Genomic DNA, 18,020 nt, shown 5'->3' with positions numbered 1-18,020 from the left:
ATCTTTACAGAAGCAGAATGCCACATCTTTCTCACACTGAGTGGGTGGTGGGTTTGACCTTTCATTTAGCAGCCAAGCACTTAAGTACTATGTCACCAGGGCTCCTTCTTTATATGCATAGAAAAGTAAAATATACTACATACTAAGACAAACATTTGATTAACTGATGCTAAATAAGAACTGTATATACCTGTTCCAACTTACCTACAAACTCAATTTAAAGAGAGACTTAGGAACAGATCTCATTTGTAACCTGGGGACTAGTGCCTGTACCTTGCTGGAGTTTTTAGCATGTTGTCTGACCTACAGCTTTTGGACTTACAAGTCCCCACGTCAATCTCTCTCTCTCTTTGTGGTTTGTTTCTCTGAAGAACCTTGACTAATAAAGTAAGTATACCCATTTCTCAGAAGAGGAAACTGGTATACAGTTCATAATCATGACACCTGGGACAAGATACTTCCTAGTACAGGGAATAGCCCAGGGCAGTAAGATGGGAAGATGGGTGGGATGGCTCTGGCCAACGCGGGATGGAAGATGCCATTGGTAAGGAGTGAAATGCACACAGGACTGAGTAAGGAGATGGAGGACAGAACTTGGCCAGGAGGTCAGGACAGAGAGCAGGAGAGACTGAGAGGTAAAGAGGACAAGAGCATTAATGAGGAAGAGAAACAAATAAAGAGCAGAGGAAGAACACAAAGGCAAGGATGAATGTGAGAGAAGAAAGGAGTGAAAAAAAAGTAGAGGAATAGCAGAGCAAGTGGGAGACTATGAATAAATGACTAGACAAATAAGGATAAATAACAAATCAATGAAGTAAAGATGACCGTGGGAAAAAGTTTTGCTCACATACTGTATTTTATAAAGTGGTTTTTTACCTATAATGTCATATTTAATTCCCTTAATAACTCTGTAAGGTAAGCATGGTAGGTATTATTTCTCCCATTTTACAAGGGTGAGAAAACTGGGGCTCAAAGAGTGCTTAAATCATTTGCCCAGAATTGCTTCAAATACATACAGAGCTGAAGTCAGATCTCAGAACTCCTAACCGGTTTCTCCAACAATATGCCCTCGTTCTTAAAAGCCCCAGGGCCTGAGGTGAGGAAATTGAAGGACAAAAGATCTAAATGAATCCAGGGCTTCTAAAGAATCCAGAAGTTTGGTGTTCAATCCTGACAGAGGCCCACAGTTCCACTCTATGGTGGGAACTAGCATTCAGGGTCTGAATTGTTCCAATCCTTTGTAAAAAATACAAATGGAGCCGGAGGGGGGCCAAGATGGCGGACTAGGTGGACGCTACCGCGGATCCCTCTTGCAACAAAGACTCGGAAAAACAAGGGAATCGATCACATACATAACAATCTACGAACTCTGAACAACAAGCACAGACTTAGAGACGGAAAACGAACAAATACGGGCAGACAGCGACTGTCTTCAGAACTAGGAGCCAGCTCACCAGGCAGGTGACCTTCGGAGCTCGATCGGGGGCAGAGCCCAGGGGGGCAGACGGCACAGAAAGGGGGCCCACCCCTTCCCCCCCGAACCCATCCCAGGAGGAAGCCTAGCAGGTTGGCGCGGGCGGCGTAGGGGCGCAGCCGGAGGGAGAAGCACCCGGGAGGCAGAGACTGATCTGGGAGGGGGGAGAACAGCGTCCTAGCTGGGGTGCCGTCCCGCCGGGAGTTAGGCGAGAAGCCGACGGGGCGCGAGCGGGCGGGGGGTCAACTATATTTCCCTAAAGTGACCCCAGGGCGGGGCCCACACGTTCGGGCGGGAGGACACACACCCAGTCCGCGCGTGTGGCACGGCACACCAGAGGGAGAAATCCCCGGAAGTGTCTGGTCTCAAAACAGGGAAAGCAGCATCCCAGACGGGCAGCCATTCTGCTGGGATCTGGGCACGCGCGCGCGCGGGCGGGGCATGAGCGCGGGGTCCATTTTTATTACCCTGAATTGACCCAGGGGGCGGGACCACCTGGTCGTGCGAGTGACGCCCTCCCAGTTTGCGCGAGAGGTGTGGCACACCGGAAGGAGAAGTCCCCGGGAGGAACTGATTGGTTCCGAAGCGCAGAAAGTAGCGTCCCAGACAGGGTGTCGTCTTGCCGGGGCTTGGGCGCGTGCACGAACGGGGCGTGAGCGCGGAGTCCATTTTTATTGCCCTGAATTGACCCAGGGGGCGGGCCCACCGGGCCGTGCGGAGGAACTGATTGGTCCCGAAGCGCAGAAAGTAGCGTCCCAGACGGGGTGCCGTCCTGCCGGGGCTTGGGCGAGCGCACGAGCGGGGCGTGAGCGCGGAGTCCATTTTTATTGTCCTGAATTGACCCAGGGGGCGGGCCCACCTGGCCGTGCAGGTGACCCCAAACCAGTTCGCGCGAGAGGTGTGGCGCTCTGGAAGGAGAAGTCCCGGGGAGGAAGTGACTGGTTCCCGAACAGGGAAAGCAGCGTCTTAACCCGGAAGTCATCCCGCTGGGATTTGGGCGCGCGCACAGGTGGGGCGTGACCGCGGGACCTAATTATAATCCCCTGAATAGACCCTGGGGGCGGGCCCACCCGTTCGTGCGGGAAACGCCCACCCAGTGCCCACGAGCTGTGCCGCGCACCGGAGGAAGTCCCCAGGAGGAATTGACTGGTTTCCGAACAAGGAAAGCAGTGTCCTAGCCAGGGACCCGTCCAGCCCGGATTTTGGCGAACGGGGGCGGAGCGTGAACGTGTTGTTCAGCTCTATATTCTGTGGTGCTACACTCCTAGCTCTCAGATCCCTCCCCCACCCTCCCCAGGCGACCCCATTAACATCCGAATACCCGGAGCCAGAGAGAGAATTCAGATAGGGATCTGACTGCATTTTTTTTTAGCTGACTACTTGGAAAATCTAGTTTCCCAGTGATGGCTCGGAGACAGCAGTCCATATCAAACCACATAAAGAAACAGACCATGACAGCTTCTCCAACCCCCCAAACAAAAGAATAAAAATCTTTCCCAAATGAAGATACAATCCTGGAATTATCAGATACAGAATATAAAAAACTAATTTACAGAATGCTTAAAGATATCACAAATGAAATTAGGATAACTGCAGAAAAAGCCAAGGAACACACTGATAAAACTGTTGAAGAACTCAAAAAGATTATTCAAGAACATAGTGGAAAAATTAACAAGTTGCAAGAATCCATAGAGAGACAGCATGTAGAAATCCAAAAGATTAACAATAAAATTACAGAATTTGACAACGCAATAGAAAGTCAGAGGAGCAGACTCGAGCAATTAGAATGTAGACTGGGACTTCTGGAGGACCAGGGAAACAACACCAACATAGCTGAAAAAAAATCAGATAAAAGAATTAAAAAAAATGAAGAAACCCTAAGAATCACGTGGGACTCTATCAAGAAGGATAACTTGCGAGTAATTGGAGTCCCAGAACAGGGAGGGGGGACAGAAAACACAGAGAAAATAGTTGAAGAACTCCTGACACAAAACTTCCCTGACATCATGAAAGAAGAAAGGATATCTATCCAAGATGCTCATCGAACCCCATTTAAGATTGATCCAAAAAGAAAAACACCAAGACGTATCATCATCAAACTTGCCAAAGCCAAAGACAAACAGAAAATTTTAAAAGCAGCCAGGGAGAAAAGAAAGGTTTCCTTCAAGGGAGAATCAATAAGAATAAGTTCAGACTACTCAGCAGAAACCATGCAGGCAAGAAGGGAATGGGACGACATATACAGAGCACTAAACGAGAAAAACTGCCAACCAAGGATCATATATCCAGCAAAACTCTCTCTGAAATATGAAGGAGAAATTAAGATATTTACAGATAAACACAAGTTTAGAGAATTTGCAAAAACTAAACCAAGACTGCAAGAAATGCTAAAGGAGATTGTTTGGCCAGATGACCAATAATATCAGGTACCAGCACAATACAAGGTCACAAAACAGAACGTCCTGATATCAACGCAACTCAAACAGGGAAAGCACAAAAACAAACAAATTAAGACTAATACTAAAAAATAAATAAATAAACAAAATAATACACACAACAGGAAATCATGGAAATCAATAGATAAACGATCAAAATAATCAAAAAGAGGGACTAAATATAGGAGGCATTGAACTGCCAGATGGAGAGTGATACAAGGCGAAATAGAAAGATACAAGTTAGGTTTTTACTTAGAAAAATAGGGGTAAATAAAAAGGTAACCACAAAAAGGAATATCAATCCCATAACTCAAGAAAAAAGCCAAGAAAAACGTAACGACTCAATAAACACAAAGTTAAACATTATGAAAATGAGGATCTCACAAGCTACTAAGAAAAACGTCTCAGCACAAAAAGGCATGTGGAAAAATGAAATGGCCAACAACACACATGAAAAGGCATCAAAATGACAGCACTAAAAACTTACTTATCTATAATTACGCTGAATGTAAATGGACTAAATGCACCAATAAAGAGACAGAGAGTCACGGACTGGATAAAAAAACACGATCCATCTATATGCTGCCTACAAGAGACACACCTTAGACTTAGAGACACAAACAAACTAAAACTCAAAGGATGGAAAAAGATATATCAGGCAAACAATAAGCAAAAAAGAAGAGGAGTAGCAATATTAATTTCTGACAAAATAGACTTCAGACTTAAATCCGCCACAGAGGATAAAGAAGGACACTATATAATGATAAAAGGGACAATTGATCAGGAAGACATAACCATATTAAATATTTACGCACCTAATGACAGGGCTGCAAGATACATAAATCAAATTTTAACAGAATTGAAAAGTGAGATAGACACCTCCACATATATAGTAGGAGACTTCAACACACCACTTTCGGAGAAGGACAGGACATCCAGTAAGAAGCTCAATAGAGACACGGAAGACCTACTTACAACAATCAACCAACTTGACCTCATTGACTTATACAGAACTCTCCACCCAACTGCTGCAAAATATACTTTTTTTTCTAGCGCACATGGAACATTCTCTAGAATAGACCACATATTAGGGCATAAAACAAATCTTTCCAGAATCCAAAACATCGAAATATTACAAAGCATCTTCTCAGACCACAAGGCAATGAAGCTAGAAATCAATAACAGAAAAACTAGGGAAAAGAAGTCGAATACTTGGAAAATGAACAATACCCTCCTGAAAAAAGACTGGGTTATAGAAGACATCAAGGAGGGAATAAGGAAATTCTTAGAAAGCAACGAGAATGAAAATACTTCCTATCAAAACCTCTGGGACACAGCAAAAGCAGTGCTCAGAGGCCAATTTATATCGATAAATGCACACATACAAAAAGAAGAAAGAGACAAAATCGGAGAACTGTCCCGACAACTTGAGCAAATAGAAAGTGAGCAACAAAAGAATCCATCAGGCACCCGAAGAAAACAAATAATAAAAATTAGAGCTGAACTAAATGAATTAGAGAACAGAAAAACAATTGAAAGAATTAACAAAGCCAAAAGCTGGTTCTTTGAAAAAATTAACAAAATTGATAAACCATTGGCTAGACTGACTAAAGAAAAACAGGAAAGGAAACAAATAACCCGAATAAGAAACGAGAAGGACCACATCACAACAGAACCAAATGAAATCAAAAGAATCATATCAGATTACTACATAAAATTGTACTCTAACAAATTTGAAAACCTAGAAGAAATGGATAAATTCTTGGAACAATACTACTTACCTAAACTAACACATTCAGAAGTAGAACAACTTAATAGTCCCATAACAAAAAAAGAGATTGAAACGGTAATCAAAAAACTCCCAACAAAAAAAAGTCCTGGCCCAGATGGCTTCACTGCAGAGTTCTACCAAACCTTCAGGGAAGACTTAACACCATTACTATTGAAGGTATTTCAAAGTATAGAAAAAGACGGAATACTACCCAACTCATTCTATGAAGCTACCATCTCCCTGATACCAAAACCAGGTAAAGACATTACAAAAAAAGAAAATTTTAGACCTATATCCCTCATGAACATAGATGCAAAAATCCTTAATAAAATTCTAGCCAATAGAATCCAACAACACATCAAAAAAATAATTCACCCTGATCAAGTGGGATTTATACCAGGTATGCAAGGCTGGTTTAATATCAGAAAAACCATTAATGTAATCCATCACATAAATAAAACAAAAGACAAAAACCACATGATCTTATCAATTGATGCAGAAAAGGCATTTGACAAAGTCCAACATCCATTTATGATAAAAACTCTCACCAAAATAGGAATTGAAGGAAAATTCCTCAACATAATAAAGGGCATATATGCAAAGCCGACGGCCAATATCACTCTAAATGGAGAGAACCTGAAAGCATTTCCCTTGAGAACTGGAACCAGACAAGGATGCCCTTTATCACCACTCTTATTCAACATCGTACTTGAAGTCCTAGCCAGAGCAATTAGGCTAGACAAAGAAATAAAGGGTATCCAGATTGGTAAGGAGGAAGTAAAGCTATCACTATTTGCAGATGACATGATCGTATACATGGAAAACCCTAAGAAATCCTCCAGAAAACTACTGAAACTAATAGAAGAGTTTGGAAGAGTCTCAGGATATAAAATAAACATACAAAAATCACTTGGATTCCTCTACATCAACAAAAAGAACACCGAAGAGGAAATAACCAAATCAATACCATTCACAGTAGCCCCCAAGAAGATAAAATACTTAGGAATAAATCTTACCAAGGATGTAAAAGACCTATACAAAGAAAACTATAAAACTCTGCTACAAGAAATTCAAAAGGACACACTTAAATGGAAAAACATACCCTGCTCATGGATAGGAAGACTTAACATAGTAAAAATGTCTATTCTACCAAGAGCCATTTATACATACAACGCACTTCCAATCCAAATACCAATGTCATACTTTAAGGGAATAGAGAAACAAATCACTAATTTCATATGGAAAGGAAAGAACCCCCGGATAAGCAAAACATTACTGAAAAAGAAGAAGAAAGTGGGAGGCCTCACCCTACCTGATTTCAGAACCTATTATATAGCTACAGTAGTCAAAACAGCCTGGTACTGGTACAACAACAGGCACATAGACCAATGGAACAGAATTGAGAATCCAGATATAAATCCATCCATTTATGAGCAGCTGATATTTGACAAAGGACCAGTGTCAGTCAATTGGGGAAATAATAGTCTTTTTAACAAATGGTGCTGGCATACCTGGATATCCATTTGCAAAAGAATGAAACAGGACCCATACCTCACACCATGCACAAAAACTAACTCCAAGTGGATCAAAGACCTAAACATAAAGACTAAAACGATAAAAATCATGGAAGAAAAAATAGGATCTACCCTAGGAGCCCTAATACAGGGCATAAACAGAATACAAAACATTGCCAAAAATGATGAAGAGAAACCAGATAACTGGGAGCTCCTAAAAATCAAACACCTATGCTCATCTAAAGACTTCACCAAAAGAGTAAAAAGACCACCTACAGACTGGGAAAGAATATTCAGCTATGACATCTCAGACCAGCGCCTGATCTCTAAAATCTACATGATTCTGTCAAAACTCAACCACAAAAAGACAAACAACCCAATCAAGAAGTGGGCAAAGGATATGAACACACATTTCACTAAGGAAGATATTCACGCAGCCAACAGATACATGAGAAAATGCTCTCGATCATTAGTCATTAGAGAAATGCAAATTAAAACTACGATGAGATTCCATCTGACACCAACTAGACTGGCATTAATTCAAAAAACACAAAATAATAAATGTTGGAGAGGCTGCGGAGAGACTGGAACTCTCATACACTGCTGGTGGGGTTGTAAAATGGTACAACCACTTTGGAAATCCATCTGGCGTTATCTTAAACAGTTAGAAATAGAACTACCATACAACCCAGAAATCCCACTCCTCGGAATATACCCTAAAAATACAAGACCCTTCACACACACAGATATATGCACACCCATGTTTATTGCAGCTCTGTTTACAATAGCAAAAAGCTGGAAGCAAACAAGATGTCCATCAACGGACGAATGGGTAAATAAATTGTGGTATATTCACACAATGGAATACTACGCATCGATAAAGAACAGTGACGAATCTCTGAAACACTTCATAACATGGAGGAACCTGGAAGGCATTATGCTGAGCGAAATGAGTCAGTTGCAAAAGGACAAATATTGTATAAGGCCACTATTATAAGATCTTGAGAAATAGAAAAAACGGAAAAGAACACATACTTTTGTGGTTACAAAGGGGGGAGGGAGGGAGGGAGGGAGGGAGAGGGCTTTTTATTGATCAATCTGTAGATGGGAACTGCTTTGGGTGAAGGGAAAGACAACACTCAAAACATGGAAGGTCAGCCTAGTTGGACAGGATTAAAAGTAAAGAGGTTTCCGAGATAAAATGAAAGCTTCAAAGGATAGCGAAGCAGGGGCTGGGGTCTGGGGAACTTGGTTTGAGAGGACTTCTAAATCAATGGGCAAAACAATTCTATTATGAAAACACTCTGCATCCCACTTTGAATTGTGGCACCTGGGGTCCTAAATGCCAACAAGCAGCCATCTAAAATACATTAATTGGTCTCAACCCACCGGGAGCAAAGGCAAAGGAAGAACACCAAGGTCACACGACAACTAAGAACCCAAGAGACAGAAAGGGCCACTTGAACCAGAGACCTACAATATCCTGAGACCAGAAGAACTAGTTGGTGCCCGGCCACAATCGATGTCTGCCCTGTCAGGGAACACAACAGACAAATCCTGAGGGAGCAGGAGACCAACGGGATGCAGACCCCAAATTCTCATTAAAAGACCACACCTAATGGTATGATTGCGACTAGAGGAATCCCAGAGACAATGCTCCCCAGAACTTCTGATGGCACAGGACAGGAACCATCCCCGAAGACAAATCATCAGGCATGAAAAGGACTGGTCAGTGGGGGGGAGAGAGATACTGATGAAGAGTGAGCTAATTAAATCAGGTGGACACAGGAGAGTGTGTTGGCAACTCTTGACTGGAGGGGGGATGGGAAGATAGAGAGAGAGGGAAGAAGGTAAAATTGGCACGAAACGAGAGACTGTAAGGGCTGACTCAATAGGGGGAGAGCAAGTGGGAGAAGGGAGTAAGATGTATGTAAACCTACATGTGACAGACTGATTGGAATGGTAAATGTTCACTTGAAGCTTAATAAAAATTTAAAAAAAAAAAAAAATACAAATGGAATTCCTTCAGGCTAAAAACTGAGGAGGCCTGCACTTCCAGATTGTTAGCTTCTCTTTGATCTAGCCGATCCTCTACTATTTGAGAAGTGAAGCATAAATTTGGTCTTACTTCACTTCCTCTCAAAACCTGCAGGCTATCCACTCCTCACAGAAGCCAGAGTTTAGCTTCCCATCCCCGAGATCATTTTCCTAAGGTTAAGCCATGTCCCTTGATGCAGCTAATGTATCAATTGGCAGAAAAACAGAGTAAGCACAATTTTTCTATAACCATTCTGTATTCTTTTGATGGCAGTTTGCGATTCTCTCCCGCATACTGCTTGCATACAATTTCATCTGAACCAGATCCAGCTCTGATAACCCTGGGAAGCCACAACACTGCTAGGAGAGAAAGATTTATACACATAACTCCTTTCCACAGCAAAAAAGAAATCAGGGTAGAAAAGATTATCACAAAAACAACAGTGCTTCTTTCCAAGGGCTTTCTGCTGTTTGAGGTGATCCGAGTCAGTCTTACCTTCTTGGTTACAGACTTGGACTCCTAATCAGCACACGATCAGTAGAGGGTTAATGAAACAAACACAGTCTGTAATGACAATAGGCATACTGTCTTTGAAAAACAAAACCAAACCTGTTGCTGTTGAGTCTATTCTGACTTACAGCAACTCTATAGGAATACCCAGACAATCACTGGTGTGACTTACACTTCTCTCGACCTTCAGAAGAGGCTGGAGAAGGACCTCAGAGAGGGTGGATGTGGGATGTGGCAGCAACCTTAACAGGACTAGGAACATGGGACTTTATCCCAACCACTTCTTGTTCTCAGAACTTGAGTTGTATGAGTGCACCTACCTCAAAATCCTGCCTTCTTTTCTGTATCTGTCTCCATCTTTCTCACAATTTATTGTCTCTGTCTAAAATGGATTTCCTAAACCAGGATCCAGACAGAAAGAAATGCTTTATCACAGCATTTCCCTTCCACTTGAACGTCTGCAATGTGCAAGAATGCGAACCATGCTTCTCCCAGTTTTCCTTGTCTCTTATGCCTGATAATAAACACAGCTCATAAATGCATAGCCTTTGAAATACAAACATAATCACCTTGCCCTTCTTCCCAGTTCCAGCTTACAGCATCAATCACAGATTGGTGTGCAGAGTCTGAAATGGTCCTCAGTGATATCTGCCCCCTGTGTAATTCCTCCCCCCTCCCCCCACTTGAGTGTTATCTGGATCTAGTGACTTGCTTCTAACTAAAAGATTATGGCAAAAATGGTAAGACATCATTTCTAAGGTTAAATTACAGAAAGCTGTGACTTCTGCCTTGCTCTCACTCCCTTTCTTGCACTCTCTTTTGCCCTTTCATTTACTCACTTTGATGAAGCCAGATGCCATGTTCTGAGCTGCACTGAGAGGCTCACATGGCAGGGAACCAAAAATGACCCTTAGTCCAACAGCCCATGAAGAACGGAATTCCACCAACAGCCACACCAATAAGATTGGAAATGGATCCTTCTCCAGTCAAGTCTTTAGATGAGAATACTGCCACAACCATTACTGAACTGTCTGATCAAAGATTCTATAGAAAAATCCTGATCAAAAGGGGGAACAATGCAGAACAGTATTTCAAATTCTCAAAGAATCCAAACTTTCTGGAGCCACTGAGGTTGAATGAACCCTGAAACCACTGCCCAGAGATAATCTCTAAACTGTAAACCTTAAACCAAAAATATCCCCAGAAAGTCTTTTTAAAACCAAACCCACTGCCACTGGGTAGATTCCGACTCATAACAACCCTATAAGACAGAGTAGAACTGCTGCCAAGACTGATCTTTATGGAAGCAAACTGCCACATCTTTCTGCTGCTGAGTGGCTGGTGGTTTTGAACTGCTGACCTTTTCGTTAGCAGACTAGCACTGTGCCACCACGGCTCCTAACCAAATGATAAACCCCACCCCAGTGCCATTGAGTTGATTCTGACTAATAGCAACCCTATAGGACAGAGTAGGACTGCCCCGTAGAGTTTCCAAGGAGCGCCTGGCGGATTCAAACTGCTGACCTTTTGGTTAGCAGCTGTAGCACTTAACCAAATGATAGTTTAGCTTAATTAGTAAAAATGTCTGCCTTGAGCATTGTGCTGTTTTAAAGAATTATCTATATGTGATCAAATTGACAGCAGCAACTTGAAGGATTAGATGAGATGCTTGGGAGCAGTGAGTTTATCTTAATGGTGGAGAATAATTTGGAAAAGGATAGCAAGAATAGTTGCGTAACTTAAAGAATTTATCAATGCCATTGAATCATACATATAGAAATTGTTGAATTGGTGTATGTTTTCCTGTGCATATTTTCACCAAAAAAAAGACAAAGAAATTATTGAAAAAAAAAATACAAGTTGTGTGTGCACGTGTACTTTACAGAGTTAGAACCCGGCAACTACATTGATATAAAAAAACAAAAAAAAAAACACATCTGTTGCCGTCAAGTCAATCAGAAGTCAGTTGAGTCACAGTGGCCCTATAGGACGAAATAGAACTGCCCCATGAGGTTTCCAAGGAGCATGTAGTGGATTTGAACTGATGACCTCTTGGTTAGTAGCCATAGCTCTTAACCACTTTGGTTTGAATAATGTGTGTATCATTAATTCAGTAAAATTCTCTGTCTCTGGGGGAGGGCAGATGCAGTCTCAGCCAACATCTTGATTGCAGTCTTGTGAGAGACCCAGAGCAGAAGACCCAACTAAAACATGCCCAGAGAAACTATGAGATAATAACTGTTTTAAGCCTCTATGTTTTGGAGTACTTTGTTATGCAGCAATAGATAACTAATACACAGATGTTACTCAGCCTTACCAACAACCGGTCACAACCTCATTCTCTCACCCTTTAATGAAGCCCACTCCATTGCGATACCTTGCTTTATAGCACCATCTGATTTTCGTGTTCTCTGGGCCTGCTCCTTAGTCCACTCTGCTCTCCACCACTCAACCTCATTTCTGTTGTTGGCACCCTTGTAGCTTACAGGATTTTTCCTTTTTTATCCTCAGTAAGTCTCAGCACATTATCTCCCAGTTATTAATTTTGGACTGATTTAAATGTCAACATTCATTAAAAATCATTCATTACAAGCTTTATTGTGTACCTATTATATGCTATGCACTAAAGTACAGTGACGAATTAAAATAGACACAAGCCCTGCTCTCATACAGCTTACCATCTAGAAAGGGAAGCTGACATTGGTTGAGTGCATAAATAAGCATTTTAAGTATTAAGTTTCCTGAAAGACAAGCACAAGGAGCTGTAAGAACATTAGAAAGAAAGGGATTTTACCTAGTGAGGGTAATCAGGGGAGATTTCTAAGAAAGAGTTAACTGAGTTAAGATCTCTAAGGTGCACAGGACAGGAAGGAAGCATTCCAGACAGAGGATACAAAGTACTGTCTGTGAAGTACTTGAAGTGAGCCAGTGAGTCTTAAGGATAGAGTGAGGAGGGGTGTCCTGTGAGACGAGTGGAAAAGTATGTGAAGGCCAGACCTGATCCTATCTTATTTTAGGTCAACTTTGAATAATAGGCATTTCAGAAATATCTGGAAAGTTCCTGAACTCCAACTACATTCTTCTGGTAGCACTATACCAAAACAGATCACAGATATACTTCATCCCTGTTTTAAGGAGTTGTTTTTTGAAACTTTCTTTGATGCTGCCCTTAAAAGAAATCAGAAATGTGAAAGATTGGGAAAGCATGGCCCCTGACCCCAAAGGTGTGTTCTGATTGGATACTCATCATTGAGAAAACAATCTCAGAATTGCAATAATATAGTGTGCATAGAATAATAAATCAAATCCATAAATACCAAAAAAGAACTCAAAGTTAAATAACCATAAAGGTTGTTGTTAGGTGCCGTTGAGTTGGTTCTGACTCATAGCGACCCTGTGAACAACAGAAGGAAACACCGTCCCCTCCTGCACCATCCTCACAATTGTTGCTATGGCTGAGCCCGTTGTTGCAGCCACTGTGTCAATCCATCTTGTTGAGGATCTTCCTCTTTTTCACTGACCGTCTACCTTACCAAACATGATGTCCTTCTCCAGGGACTGATCCCTCCTGACAACATGTCCGAAGTATGTGAGATGCAGTCTCTGCATCCTTGCTTCCAAGGAGCATTCTACCATAAAGGTAGTAAGGAATAAATCGCACTTAGTTTTGACTCCACCCAAGCCGCTATCAAGCCTCTCCTTGGCTAGCCAGTGAATACCAGGCACTCAAAGATGTCTAGTGGCAAGTCTGCATAATGAGAGGGCAGGAAGAGATTTCAAAAAATAAAAGTGGAGACATGGTCCAATGGAACTGATGGAAGATGGCAAAATAGAGAGAACCAAGGATACTTGTAGGAAAATCTGTGCTGAATGGCTCCAAACTGCTGTTCTCTTAGGGACATTGCCACCATTTTTCTTATTTTATATAGAATCAATAGAGGATGGCAAGCACTTATGACCCACATTCCTGGCACAAGCTGGCACTCAATAGGCACTTGCTGAGCAATTTGGGAGAGGGTCACACGTCACACAGAGAATCCTTCCTCCACAGAAGGTATAGAGGTTTTCATAGGAAGAATCACATGGTGTGTGAACTCAAGGTGACCTCGACCCTGCTGAGAAATTCCCTCTCTTTCTTCTTCTCTCTAACTTTGGGATGCAGCCAACCATGTGGATGGCCCTGGCAGACTTCCTGTAAGGCTAGAAGGTATGGGCAGAAATGGCAATGTGTGGGCCCCTCAGTGAAAGCCCTACTGAGGCTGTATGTGTGCAGGGATCTGCCTCTTGGACTCATCCCTGCATACTCTGAATGTCTACAGATCTCAGGCAAACTGGACAGTCTTCAGCAGCCCTGACTGCAGGATTTCAGGCTCTGATGCAGTCCATCCATGAAAAGAAAACTTAAGAAGGAAATTCCAAGTATGCCATGTTGTTGTTAGGTGCCGCCGAGTTGCTTCCGACTCAAAGCCACCCTGTGTACAAGAGGACGAAACACTGCCTGCACCAGTCTCATAATCATCTTTATGCTTGGGCCCATCGTTGGAGCCACTGTGTCAATCCATCTCTTTGAGGGTCTTCTTCTTTTTCTCTGACCCTCTACTTTACCAAGTATAATGTCCTTCTCTAGGGACTGATCCCTCCTGAGAACCCGCCCAAAGTGTCTGAGATGAAGTCTCACCATCCTTGCTTCTAAGAAGTATAATCTTGTTAAATGATTACATGGGATTTTTAAGTACATGTACACTCTCCCTGATAAAAACAGCTAATGGTTAATCACTTCTATGTTGCCAGCACACCATTTTATGTGTATTGTCTCACACAATTCACACACAAACCCCTTAAAGAAGCTGCTATTATCCTCATTTTAGAGATAGAGAAACCAAGGCTCAGAAAGATTAAGAAAATTTCTCCAAAATCACAGAGCAAGTTGCAGAGGTGGAATTTTAATTCAGGTGTGTCTGTTCCTGGGAACCAACCACCATTTCCTCTGTGAAACCTTGCGTGATCTGTCCCCCTATCCCCCGCTAAGCTCCCCTTGGACTTTGAACCCACTTATACGCTTAAAATATTAAGTAGTAATTATTTAGGATTTTGTGTTAGCTTCTTTCCCTTGATGTGAGCCCTTTGAAGGAATTCCTAGCTCTGTGCCTGGTACATGGTGGGCCCTATGATATTTATGTAACAAATGAAAGAGCATCAAGGTTATTCCTTTGTAGGAACATGGCATTGGCTAATTTTAGAGAACAGCAATGGACTCAAACATAGGAAAGTTCATGAAGATGGCACAGGATGGGTCAACATTTAATTCTGTTTACATAAGGTTGCCATGAGTTGGTGCCAACTCGATGCAACTAACAACAACAATTTTAAAGACAAAGATAGCAACTATGCTAGAGCCGACAAATGAAACTGCTTACTCTCTACTCTTCCTGTACCCAGAAGATAACGTTCCTCTTTGAGACAGGTGCCTATCCAGCCTTCTCCATGGCTGCCAGAGGGAGTTATCCTGCAAACCAGAATTCCTCCAGGCAGCCCCATCAGATCCTGGCTGAACACAGAGCTTGGGAGCTGAGCCACATACTGTCTAGCTCCTGCAGAGGCATCTTTCTCCACAGGGGTGGGACCCAAGGAGCATGACTTATCATGACTCAGTGAGAGCCCAGGGAAAGTGAGGGCTGCTGTGTCTTCTCCTCTTCCTGTGGAAAGGTCAGAAAGTCCTTGGCCTGGGCTCCCCCACCAGGCCTGGGCTGCTCAGCCTACTGTCTTTGCTCCTTCCCCTTCAAGAATGACACCTCAGGGGAGTCACATCTGAATCATAACAGGAGGTCAAGAGGGAGGAAATGGGAAGTAAGGACAGATGTTCCTTACCCCACTGAGTAGAATATAGCCCTAGTAGTCATAATAATCAGCAGACATTGGGCATATATGGTATGTCAGGCATTGTGTTAGGGACTATAAAGTGCCATAAACATTAACTCTTCCTATTATTGAGCGTTTACTATGTGTCAGCCACATTTCCAGGAGCTTTACAGGGATTAACTAATTGAAGGCTTACACCAACCCCCCATGAGGTGGGTTCTATTATTATCATCATTTTATAGATAAGAAAATCAACGCAGAGGGACAATAGTTAACTCACCCAAGGCCACAGAGGTTGCATGTGACAAAGTGGTATTTGAACCAAAGCATCCCGGCTTCAGAGCCCATTTGTTTAACTACTTAAATATGTGGTCTAGTTCTTGCAACAACCCTCTGAGGTAGATTACCATTCTTCCCATTTTGCAGATGAGGAAGCTGAGGTTCAGAGTATGTTAAATGACTTGGGTTAGATATAGAAACAGTTAACTGGGGTAGAGAGAATGTGACTCCATTTTGGGTCCAGAGCCTGTGTTTTTTTTTCTACAACACCATACTGAGCCGAAGCTCATATGGGGTTCCTAACAGGAAATATTATTTACAAATCGTCAGAAGGGCAGTGTGGTCAGGGACTGTTTTCTAGAGGATTCGTGGCTACTATCCTTCAGGATGGCCTTTTCCTAGAATACCTGTTGCTGCCAACCACGTACAGGTTCAGGGTCTCCCCTCAAAACTCTCACAAACATAAGACAATTCAGCCCAGGTAGCAGCTTCACCCCATGTGGCCCTTTAAAGCTCATTTAAGAGCCCACAAAAATGGTCAAGGATCAACGTGCAGGACTGTCCCTGCCTCTCCTCCTGACTCTAAGCTCAAATGGAGAAGTTGCAATGCCAAATGAAACTCCTCACTGTGCATATACTACCTTCCTTCTATGGTTAAGAGCTCAGCAGCTAACCAAAAGGTCGGCAGTTTGAATCCACCAGGCAGTCCTTGGAAACTCTATGGGGCAGTTCTACTCTGTCCTATAGGGTCACTATGGGTCAGAACTGATGGCAACGGGTTTGGTTTTCTGTTGTTTATAGGAATCCCTGGGTGCTGCAAATGGTTAAGCTCTCAACTACTTAACCAAAAGGTTGGAGATTTGAATCCACCCAAGAGGTACCTCCTTAGAAAGGCTGGGCAATCTGCCTCTGATTGGTCAAAGCCTTGAAAACCCTATGGAGCAGTTTTACTCTGCACATATGGGGTGGCCGTGAGTTGGAATCCACTCGGCGGCAACTGTTTTGTTTGTTTTCTGTATTTTTTTTCTTTTGTTTATTAAGAGTGAAAAAGGATGGCTGGATTTTAAGAAGCATCAGGTGGCCTACTTGGAGTCCACAGTAATTTTCAGAGCTAACATTTTTGATTACTTTGTAGCTTTGGCCATTGACTGGTCCATGAGAGAGGGGTCCATGACTAAGCAGAGAAGGTGCCGCTTGCTTACTTTTTGCCTCTGGGGAGCCCATATTCAACTTGATTCCCTTCCAGGCATGTGGTTTGAGTTACTGGGGCCAGAAACAGCAACTGGGGCTTGGTTTGCACTGTGTCCACAGGAAACTTCACAAGGTTTGCGTATGGAAAGCAGGTGGGGTGCAGCCGGCAACTCCGCTCTCAGCTGCCAGACTGCAGGGGGAGGTCCTCGCCTCCTATCACAAAGGGCTTCCAATAAATGAGGCACATTTCCTTCATTAGAAATAAAATAAACACAGATTGACCATGTCATGCCGTTTCTTGGGGAAGGACGAAAACAGTTTTCAAATGTATTGGTGCGCTTCACCGATGCCCAGCTGGGTGGGGCTGATGGAGAAAAGGAGAGTGTACTTACAAGGAGAGGCGAGAGGAGCACAAAACCTGGCTCCTCAAACCAGAGAGCTGGGGTGACGCCTACTTGGCTACATCACCAACCATAGGACTTAAAACCCATGAGTGGATTCTGACTGATAGCCGCCCTGTAGGACAGAGTAGACTGCCCCATAGGGTTTCCAAGGCTGTAAATCTTTATGGAAGCAGACTGCCACATCTTTCTCTTGGCTGGCAGGTTGGAGCCATCGACTTTTCAGTTAGCAGCTGAGCACTTAACCACTGTGCGACCATTGGTCAGGGCTCAAAGAGACATAAAGTCCAAGCTCCCTACTTCACAGATGAGAACACAAAGCCCAGGAAGGCTGAGGGACTCTACTGGTTTACATAGCAGTCAGGGAAGAGCTGGAGCTAGAACCTGATATTCCAAGTCCCAGTCCAGTGCATCCTCTGGGACATTCCATTCCACAGCCATCTCAATAATTGAATGCACTTCTCCTCAAAGGTTGTTGGTGCTTGAAGGCAATACTTCTCAACTCGGTTAGTGTTATAAACATCTGGAGTGCTTTGAAGAAACACCAA

This window comes from Loxodonta africana, chromosome 10 (genome assembly GCF_030014295.1).
Source record: "Loxodonta africana isolate mLoxAfr1 chromosome 10, mLoxAfr1.hap2, whole genome shotgun sequence".
NCBI classification, from domain to species: domain Eukaryota; kingdom Metazoa; phylum Chordata; class Mammalia; order Proboscidea; family Elephantidae; genus Loxodonta; species Loxodonta africana.
This window is presented reverse-complemented; position numbering follows the sequence as displayed.